This window comes from Panthera uncia (assembly GCF_023721935.1).
Source record: "Panthera uncia isolate 11264 chromosome D3 unlocalized genomic scaffold, Puncia_PCG_1.0 HiC_scaffold_9, whole genome shotgun sequence".
Lineage (NCBI taxonomy): Eukaryota > Metazoa > Chordata > Mammalia > Carnivora > Felidae > Panthera > Panthera uncia.
In genome coordinates, this window is record NW_026057587.1 from 5,064,130 (window position 1) to 5,075,948 (window position 11,819).

Consider the following 11,819-nt stretch of genomic DNA (forward strand, 5'->3'; position numbering starts at 1 on the left):
AATTTTGTAATTGCATATAAGAAACAATGAAAACATCATATATAAATATATGAATATTTATAATATGGACGAAAAAGGTTTTAGAAACACATCCTGAGGATGTGTTTTTAAAACCTGAACCGTGGTTCAGTTGGTTCTGCATCTGACTTTGGCTCAGGTTATGATCTCACAGTTTGTGAGTTTGAACCCCATATCAGGCACTGCTCTGAGAGCACGGAGCCTGCTTATTCTCTGTCTACCTCTCTCTGTCTCTCCCTCTTTCTCTCTCAAAAATAAGATAAACATTATTAAAAAACCATAAATTTCACTGTGTAAAATTTAATGTTATAGGATATAAAATTACCTTCTGTTGTCTAGTTTTAGGATTTAAGTCTTTTACTCTAATTTGTGATAAATCTATACAATGAAAATGTGCACATTTACAAAATGATGCTAATAGGATATATTAATTCACTTAATTCAAAAATATTTTATGAGCCTTTATACACCATGTACTACCTGTCATGTACCACTATTCTAGGCAATGGGGTAAAGGTCTGAACGAGACAGAAAAGGTTTCTGCTCTCAGGAGGTTAATTCCATTTAATAAGGAGAGATATGGCAATGCAAACTGGTGCCCCTTCCCTGGGAAACTGTGGGGGTTCCTCAGAAAATTAAAAATAGAACTACCCTATGACCCAGCAATAGCACTGCTAGGAATTTACTCAAGGGATATAGGAGTGCTCATGCATAGGGGCACATGTACCCCAATGTTTATAGCAGCACTTTCAACAATAGCCAAATTATGGAAAGAGGCTAAATGTCCATCAACTGATGAATGGATAAAGAAGGTGTGGTTTATAAATACAATGGAATACTACTTGGCAATGAGAAAGAATGAGATCTGGCCATTTGCAGCAAGGTGGATGGAACTGGAGGGTATTATGCTAAGTGAAATAAGTCAGAGAAAGACAAATACCATATGTTTTCACTCATATGTGGATCTTGAGAAACTTAACAGAGGCCATGGGGGAGGGGAAGGGGAAAAAAAAGTTAGGCGAGGTGAGAGCAGAGGAGGGACACAGAGAGGGGAAGAAAGAGAATCCCAAGCAGGCTCCATACTATAGTATGGACACCGGGCTTGGTCCCAGGAACATGAGATTGTGACCTGAACTAAAATCAAGAGTTGGATACTTAACTGCTGAGCCACCTAGGCGCTCCAGTGTTATATTTTTGTTTCAACTATCAAACTCATGAGAAGGACAGTTCATTACATTTATCCCTATTTTTACCCACGCCACTGTCTTTATAAGTTCTAACCCTTGTTATAATTTCTTTTACAGTTGGAGAATTCCCTCTAGCCAGCCTCTAAGGTAAGGGCAGCTGGTGACAGATTATTAACTTTCCTTCACCTTCATCATATGGAGGTCTTTATTTCCCCTTCATCTGAAGAGTATTTTTGCTAGATACAGAATTAAGTGTTTACAATTATTATTTTTTCCCTAGCATGTGAAAAATGCTTCTGGCCTCCACTTCTCAGATGAGAACTCCCCTGTCACTCACTTTTTCCTCTGTAGGTAGTGCTTCATTTATTTTATTTATTTAACATACTTATATTTTTAAATGTTTATTTATTTATGAGAGAGACAGAGTGAGTGGTGGAGGGGCAGAGAGAGAGGGAGACACAGAATCTGAAGCAGGATCTAGGCTCTGAGTTGTCAGCACAGAGCCCAACACGGGGCTCAAACTCACAAACCACGAGATCGTGACCTGAGCTGAAGTTGGTGCTTAATTAACTAAGCCACCCAAGTGCCCCTACAATATATTTTAAAACTTAGAATGTAGATACCCTTTCTAAACAAGAGAAATTCAATAGTCAAAAAGGAAATGAATAGATTTTACTGCATAAAAACTTCAAAGTACAGCATGCACGCAAACACACACATTACACACAAAGGGAAATGAGAAGTAATGGCTTGTAAGAATATGCTTTATCTGTAACATACATATAAAGGCATAAAATCCCAAAGAGCTCTTATAAATCAATGATAAAAGCAGAGATTCTAATAGGAAAATGGACAAAAGATATGAATAAGTATTTCCCAGAAGGTAAATAAGAACTAGTCAATAAACAGAGTTGCTTATTCTCACAAAAAGCAAATTTACAATAAGATATCTTAAGTCACTGACAATTTTAATGACAAAAATTAAATTTGGTAATAGCCATTTGTCATTCATTCAGTCAATAAATACACATTGGGCCCTCACTCTGTGCCAGCAATATGGTATAGAGATAATAATAAGCAAAATAGTCTCTAGATTCATACTAGTGAGGTTGACAATTATTAACAAAGTACACACATAAATACATATGTTTATAAATAAGCAAATTAGGCAAATGCTAGAGAGAGTAAGTATAGAATTCAGTGAGTTTTATGGGGACAAGCTGGCACCTGACCATTGCCCAGTGAGACCCTCCGTCAGAGGGTCAGAGCAGGTCCAAGTGGCAGGCCCTCAGAAGAGAGGGGTTTGGAAACAGAGCCCCATCTGAGATAAAACTCAGGAGGGTAGTGCTGCTGGTAGGCTGATGGCTTGGACATGGACAGTGTAGAAGTGGAGACTGGACAGAAACCAGAAACAAAGAAGGGGTGTCTGATGGCTGGTGGGTGAGTGCAGAGTTCCTGTGCCAGAGATTGGGAAGCTAGGTGACACCATTTTCACCTCTACCATGCATGTGCATAGACACCCACTTGCCCCACACAGTTCCACCCCAGTAAGCTAAGCAGCGCCACCTAGTGGAGAACAGAGCGTTTTGCCAAGGCCCATCCAACTGTACCAACCAAGCCCTAGAGAATCACCCGTCTCTCTGCCTCCTTAATGTATGGACTATAGAGTGCATCATAGTTTGATTTCTAGGGGAAACTGGATGTAGTTACATTCGGATTTCATTTAGTTTGCTGCTCCATCTATTTGGGTTTTTAGGTGTTTTTTTTGTTTGTTTCATTTTTTTCTTTTCTTGGATTCAGAAAAAAATTTTATTTTCCGTTTAAAAAAATTTTTTTAACATTTATTTATTTTTAAGAGACGGAGACAGAGATCGAGCAGGAGAGGGCAGAGAGAGTGGGAGACACAGAATCTGAAGCAGGCTCCAGGCTCTGAGCTATCAGCACAGAGCCCAACAGGAAGCTTGAATTAACGAGCTGTGAGATCATGACCTGAGCTGAAATTGGTCACTTTAACCAACAGAGCCACCCAGGTGCCCCTATTTCCTGTTTTTATAAAAAATTTTTAAAGAAATTAATTTTCACTGTATTTTTTATTTTTTGTAAATTTTTAAATTCTAGTTTACTTCATTTCATTTTATTCTATTGTATACATTTATTTTAATTTTTAAACATTTTCTTTTTACTTTCCCTTTTTTCCTTTATTCTATCAAGCTTCTTTTCAACAACCAGACCAAAACACACCTAGGACCTAGCTTCCTTTAATTGATTTTTTGTGTTGGTTTTTATTTTTTAATTTGTATTTTATTAATTCTTTTTCATCCTCCAAAATGACAAAACAAAGGTATTCACACCAAAAGAACAGGAAGAAATGAAAGCCAGGGACTTAATCAACACATATATAAACAGGATGTCTGAACTAGACTTTAGAATCACGATAATAAGAATAGGGTTGAAAAAAGAATAGAATCCCTTCCTGTGGAGATAAAAGAAGTAAAATCTGGTCAGGACTAAATTAAAAATGCCATAACGGAGATGCAATCTCAAATGCATACCATGGCGGCAAGTATGGATGAAGCAGAGCAGTGGATTAGCGATACAGAAGACTAAATTATGCAGAATGTGAAGCAGAAAAGAGGGAAAAATTAGGCAAAAGAGCACTATATAAGAATCAGACAACTCAGTGACTCATTAAAAATGAGTAACATCTGAATTATAGGAGTCCCAGAAGATGAAGAGAGAGAAAAAGGGGTAGAAGGTTTATGTGAGCAAATCATAGAAGAAAACATTCCCAACCTGGGGAAAGACACAGACATCAAAATCCAAGAAGCACAGAGAACTCCCTTTAGATTCAACAAAAACCAACCATCAACAAGGAATATCATAGTCAAATTCACAAAATACACAGACAAGGGAAGAATTATGAAAGCAGCAAGGGGAAAAAAGTCTGTAACCTACAAGGGAAGACAGTTCAAGTTTGCAGCAGACCTATCCACAGAAACTTGGCAGGCCGGAAAAGAGTGGCAGGATATATTCAATGTGCTGAATCAGAAAAATATGCAGTCAAGAATTCTTTATTCAGCAAGTGTGTCACTGAAAATAGAAGGAGAGATAAAGAGTTTCTCAGATAGACAGAAACTAAAGGAGTTTGTGACCACTAAACCAGCCCTGCAAGAATTTTTAAGGGGGACTCTCTAAGGGAAGAAAAGATGAAACAAAACAAAAAAGACCAAAAGCAACAATGACTAGAAAGGACCAGGGAACAGCACCAGAAACTCCAACTCTACAGGGAACACAATGACAATAAATTCGTGTCTTTCAGTACTCACTCTAAACATCAATGGACTAAATGCTCCAACCAAAAGACATAGGGTAACAGAACAGATAAGAAAACGAAATCCATCTATATACTGTTACAAGAGACCCATTTTAGACCTAAAGACACCTTCAGATTGAAAGTAAGGGGATGGAGAACCATCTATTATGCTAATGGTCACAGAAAGCCGGAGTAGACATACTTATGTCAGACAATCTAGCTTTTAAAATAAAGACTGTAACAAGAGATAAAGAAGGGCATTATATCATAATCTTCTCGAGTGCACATGGAACATTCTCCAGAACAGATCACATACTGGTGCACAAATCAGCCCTCAACAAGTACAAAAAGATTGAGAGCATACTGCGCATATTTTCAGACCACAATGCTATGAAACTTCAAATCAGCCACACACACACACACACACACACACACACACACACACACACAAAATTGGAAAGACAAAGAATACCTGGAGACTAAAAAACATCCTATTAAAGAATGAATTGGTTAACCAAGAAGTTAAAGAGGGAATTAAAAGGCACATGGAGACCAACGAAAATGATAACACGACAGCCCAAAACCTCTGGCATACAGCAAAGGTGGTCGTGAAGGAAGTATATAGCAATCCAGGCCTTTCTAAAGAAGAAAGAAAGGTCTCAGATACACAACCTAACCTTATACCTTAAAGAGCTGGAAAAAGAACATCAAACAAAACCCCAGACCCAGTAGAAAGGTGGGAAATAATAAAGATTAGAGCAGAAATCAATGATATTGAAATAAAACAAACAGAACAGATAGATGAACCCAGGAGCTGGTTCTTGGAAAGAATTAACAAAATTGGTAAATTCTTAGCCAGTTTGACAAAAAACAAACAAAACAAAACAAAACAAAACAAAAAAACACAAAAAACAAAACAAAACAAAACCCCAAATAAATAAAATCAAGAATGAAAGAGGATAGATCACAAACAACACTGCAGAAATACAGACAATAATAAGAGAATATTATGAGCAATTATATGCCAAGAAATTAAGCAATATGGAAGAAATGGACAAATTCCTAGAAATATATAAACTACCAAAAGTGAAACAGGAAGAATTGAACAGACTCATAACCAGTAAAGAAACTGAATTCTTAATAAAAAAAATTTCCCCCAAAATAAGAGTCCAGAGCTGGATGGCTTTTCAGGGGAATTCTACCAAAAATTTAAAGAATAGTTAATGTCTATTCTTTTGAAGCTGTTCCAAAACATAGAAACGGAAGGAAAACGTCTAAACTCATTTAATGAAGCCAGCATTACCTTGATTCCAAAACCAGACAAAGACCCCACTAAAAAGGAGAAGTATAGACCAATTTCCCTGATGAACATGGATGCATAAATTCTCAACAAGATACTAGCCAACCGGATCTAACAACACATTAAAATAATTCTTCACCATGATCAGGTGGGATTTATATTGGGGATGCAGGGCTGGTTCAATATCAGCAAATCAATCAATGTGATACATCACATTAAAAGAAAGGACAAGAACTACATGATCCTCTCAATAGATGCAGAGAAAGCATTTGACAAAATACAGCATCCATTCTTGATAAAAACCCTCAAGAAAGTAGGGATAGAAGGATCATAAAATATCTCAGGATCATAAAAGCCCTATATGAAAGACCCACTGCTAATATCATCTTCAGCGGGGAAAAACTGAGAGCTTTCCCCCTAAGATCAGGAGCACATCAGGGATGTCCACTCTCACCACTGTTATTCAACAAAGTATTGGAAGTCCTAGCCTCAGCAATCAGACAACATAAGGAAATAAAAAGGCATCCAAATCAGCAAAGAGGAAGCCAAACTTCCACTCTTTGCAGGTGACATGAAAACTCTATATGGAAAACCCAAATGATTTGACCAAAAACTGCTAGAACTGATCCATGAATTCAGCAAACTTGCAGGATATAAAATCAATGCCCAGAAATCGGTTGCATTTCTATACACCAATAACGAAGCAGCAGAAAGAGAAATAAAGTGACCAATCCCATTTACAGTTGCACCAAAACCCATAAAATACCTAGGAATAAACCTAACCAAAGAGGTAAAAAAAATCTTTACACTGAAAACTATAGAAAGCTTATGAAAGAAATTGAAGAAGACACAAAAAATGGAAAAATATTCTATGCTTATGGGTTGGAAGAACAAATATTGTTAAAATGTCGATACTACCCAAAGCAATCTACATATTCAATGTAATCCCTATCAAAATAACACCAGCAGTCTTCACAGAGCTAGAACAAATAACTCTAAAATTTTTATGGAACCAAAAAAGACCCTAAATTACCAAAGCAATCCCGAAAAAGAAAACCAAAGCTGGAGGTATCACAATTCCAGATTTCAAGATGTATTATAAAGCTGTAATCATTAAGACAGTATGGTACTGGCACAAAAACAGACACTCAGATCAGTGGAGCAGAATAGAGAATCCAGAAATGGACCCATAAATGTGTGGCCAACTAATCTTTGACAAAGCAGGAAAGAATATCCAATGGAATAAAGACAGCGTCTTCAGCAAATGGTGTTGGGAAAACTGGACAGCGACATGCAGAAGAATGAACCTGGACCACTTTCTTACACCATACCCAAAAATAAACTCAAAATGGATGAAAGACCTAAACATAAGACAGGAAGCCATCAAAATCCTTGAGGAGAGGGGCGCCTGGGTGGCTCAGTCGGTTGGGCGTCCAACTTCAGCTCAGGTCACGATCTCGCGGTTCGTGAGTTCGAGCCCCGCGTCGGGCTCTGGGCTGATGGCTCAGAGCCTGGAGCCTGCTTCTGGTTCTGTGTCTCCCTCTCTCTCTGCCCCTCCCCCGTTCATGCTCTGTCTCTCTCTGTCTCAAAAACAAATAAACATTAAAAAAAAATTAAAAAAAAAACAAAAAAAACCAACCAAAATCCTTGAGGAGAAATCAGGCAAAAACTTCTTTGACCTTGGGCACAACAACTTCTTACTCAACACACCTCCAGAGGCAAGGGAAACAAAAGCAAAAATGAACTATTGGGACCTCATCAAGATAAAAAGCTTCTGCATGGCAAAGGAAACAATCAGGAAAACTAAAAGGCAACCAACGGAATGGGAGAAGATATTTGCATATATCAGATAAAGGGTTAGTAACCAAAATCTATAAAGAACTTATCAAACTCAACACCCCCAAAAAACTAAATAATCCAGCAAAGAAATGGGCAAAAGACATGAATAGACACTTTTCCAAAGAAGACATCCAGATGGCCAACTGACACATGAAAAGACGTTCAACATCACTCATCACCAGGGAAATACAAATCAAAACCACAATGAGATACTACATCACCACTGTCAGAATGGCTAAAAGTAACAACTCAGGCAATGACAGACGTTGGCAAAGATGTGAAGACAGAGGAGTTCTTTTGCATTCCCGGTGGGAATGCAAACTGGTGCAGCTACTCTGGAAAACAGTATGGAGGCTTTTCAAAAAATTAAAAATGGAACTACCATATGACCCAGCAATTGCACTACTAGGTATTTATCCAAACGATACAGGTGTGTTGTTTTGAATGGGCACATGCACCCCAATGTTTATAGTAGTGCTATCTACAATAGCCAAATTATGGAAAGAGCCCAAATGTCCACTGACAGATGAATGGATAAGGAAGATATGGTATAGATATACATAATGGAGTTATTACTCAGCAACCAAAAAGAATGAAATCTTGCCTTTTGCAACAACATGGATGGAACTAGAGTGTATTATGCTAAGTGAAACTAGTCGAAGACAAATATGACTTCACTCATGTGGAATTTAGAATACAAAATAGATGAATATAAGGGAAGGGACGAATACGAAACAGGGAGAGGGACAAAACACAAGACTCTTAAATACAGAGAACAAACTGAGGGTTGCTAGAGGGGTTGTGGATGGGGGGATGGGCTAAATGGGCAAGGGGCATAAAGGAGAATACTTGTTTGGATGAACACTGGGTGTTATACGTAGAGGCCGAATCGCTGGATTCTACTCCTGAAATCATTGTTATGATATGCTAACTAACTTGGATGTAAATTAAAAAAAGATTTCAGTGAGTTTAGAATCAAAGGGACATTGCTCAGAGATCACAATAGGATCACAGAACACTTCTTTGAGTAAGAGTTGCTTGAGTTGAATTATGAAGGATGAGTTGAAATGAACAAATGAAGTGGCACCTGGGTGGATCAGTTGGTTAAGTGTCTGACTCTTGATTTCACTCCGGTCATGATCTCATGGTTAATGTGTTTGAGCCCTGCATCAGGCTCCATGCTGACAATGCAGAGCCTGCTTGGGATTCTTTCTCCCTCCCTCTCTGCCACTCCCCCCCGCTCTCTCAAAATAAACCAACTTAAAAAAAAAAAAGAAAAGAAATAGGAATGAACTAGTGAAGTTATGGTGTGAAAAGACAGGTAGCTTTTTCAGGTGGAGGGAATTAACATGCTCAAAGGTTGTGAGGTACATGGCATTTGGGGAAACAATGCACAGAGAGGAGGAAAGTAATATAAGAGCTTGAAAAGGCAGGGGTGAGATCGTGCACTCTTGTGGACCATGTTAAGGACTTTTGCTTTACCTCAGCGCAATCAAAAAGCATCAAATTATGTTAATCTGGAGAATATGTTTGGAACTGCCTTTTAAATATTAGGCTAACTTTTGTGTGAAGAAGAGATTTGGAGAAATGGATGTGGTTAAGTCAGAGCAAGATTCCAGGTGAAAATCGTTTGGACAAGATTACTAGATGAGATTAAACAGACATGTCAATCTCAACGTATCCCCAAGCAAATCCATTTCTTCTAAATTTGTTTCTTTTCCTATTTTCATCATTTTGTGTGAAATAAAATGATTAGCCAAAAGATCTGGGCAAGTCATATAAATGAAATTGAAATCGAAATCATGAGAGTGGGTAACATAGTGGTTGAGGAGGTTTTAAGGAATGAACTTCTGGGAACATTTAACCCAAGCAAGAAAGCTAGCTCTTCCTTTTCTCCTATCATATCCAATTAATTACCAGGTCCCTTAGATTCTTCCTTTAAATTGTTTCTTGAGGGTGCCTGGCTGGCTCAGTCCATAGAGCATGTGGCTCTCTTATTTCAGGGTTGTGAGTTCAAGCCCCACGTTTGGCGCAAAGCTTACGTAAAGTTTCTTGCATCAGTTTTCCCTAATTCCCATGCACTAGATCACTATCCCCAGAACACACAAAATTATTGCCTTCGTTGGCCGTCCTGGCTCAAATTTTCCTTCCCTTCAATTCACCCTTAACACTAGGCACTAGAGTGCAAATGATGATCATACCATTCCTTAAACTTCTTCAGTGTCTTCTCATTGCAAAATATGCAAGTTCCCCCACAATGACTTGCTTACTTTTTCAGTCTCATTTCTTTTCTTATTACTTCTCCTTTGCCCTCTTTCACCAGGCCAGTGAACTAAAAAATATATATATGTATTTTTTTTTAAAGGAAGGCTTAACGCCCAGCGCAGGGCCCAGTGTGGGGCTTGAACTCACTACCCTGACATCAAGAATCTTACACTTAACCGACTGGGCCACCCAGGTTTCCCCCATCCCCACAAAATAATTTTTTTTTTTAACTAAAGTATAATTGACAATGTTAGTTTCAAGTGTAGAACACAGTGATTCAACAACTCTATATGTTCAAGTGTAGCTGTCACCATACAACCTTATTAAAGTACCATTGACTGTATTTCCTATATTGTACCTTTTATTCCCATGACTTCCTCCAGAACTGTAAATCTGTGACTCCCACTTCTCCACCTATTTTGCCCATCCCCTCAACCTCTCCCTCTGCAACCATCAGCCAAATGGAGTTCTTCTTCCTTCCTTTTTTTTTTTTTTTTTTTTTAATAATGGACTTCATTTTTTTCTTGCCTTTAAGTCTTGCACAAACTATTCCCTCCACCTGGAACAATGCTCCCGGATTCAATGGGCCGACTCTTTCAGTGTCTAGTTCCTCCTCCCGCCTCCCTCCCCCTGGGGCCCTGAGCTCTTTAAGGGCAGGGCGGTGTCTGGCTTGCGCCCCAAAACCTTCCCTACGCGGCCACGACAGCATCCTGCACGGCGTAGGGAGGAAAGGAGACCCTAGGTCGTTCTCGCAGTTCAGCTACTCCAGCTCCTCTTTCCGAAGGGCGTCGGGGCAGGTCAGAACCTGGGAGGAGGAGCCGGGCCACCCCGGGGCTGCGTTCTCCTGTCACTTCCGATGGATGCAGCGTCCGGGCTCGGCCGACGGGAGCCAACGCTGTCCTGGCGCGAGAGTCTCTTAGAATCTCAGCCCTTGGGGCGCCTGGGTGGCGCAGTCGGTTAAGCGTCCGACTTCAGCCAGGTCACGATCTCGCGGTCCGTGAGTTCGAGCCCCGCGTCAGGCTCTGGGCTGATGGCTCGGAGCCTGGAGCCTGTTTCCGATTCTGTGTCTCCCTCTCTCTCTGCCCCTCCCCCGTTCATGCTCTGTCTCTCTCTGTCCCAAAAATAAATAAAAAACGTTGAAAAAAAAAATTAAAAAAAAAAAAAAGAATCTCAGCCCTTCACGCGGGAATTCCGTTCACTACAGCCGCCGACGCTGGTGGTTTGCCGCGGAAGTTCGGGGCCCGCAGTCTGTTTGGGTTTCGTAGCTGGTCTGAGGGTGGAGTCTTGGTGTCAGGCTCGGGACGTGGGGCATTATGGGAGTCGTAGTTGAGGCCAACGGGATTTTGGAATGGTCTCGGGGCATTCTGGGAGTTGTAGTGTGTGGGCCACAGTGTAGTCCTAGGAAGTGTCGTCGTCCCAGGCCCCCTGGCTCTGGCGCTGCGTACGCAGGTGCCTGGCATCCTGGCAGTAGTAGTGCGTGAGGGGAGCGCCTCAGCCCTCGCGGGGGAGGCCGCGGTAGGTCTTCGGCAGTGTAGTCTTCCGAGGCCCGCGGGCTCTGGCGCTGTGTGCGCAGGCGCGGGGCGTTCGGGCATTGGTGGTGGGTGATGGGAGCACCTCTGCCCCGGCCTCGCGGCCGCGGTGGGTCCTGGGAAGTGTAGTCGTCCGCGGCCCGGCCTGGTCGGGGGGTCTGGTGCCTGAGGCTGTGGCGGGCAGAGTCCCTCCCCGGACGCGGATCCGAAAGTCTGGCTCGCTTGGGCCCAAGACACTTAAAGCAGCCCCCTCTGTCCGAGATCTCCTCCAGGTGGCCCGGGCCGAAGACCATCTGCAGCTCGAGAACGCCTCGTCCCCCGCTCCCGGCTAAAGGCGCAGAGGAAACGCGCCGTCCTGTGACCCCGTT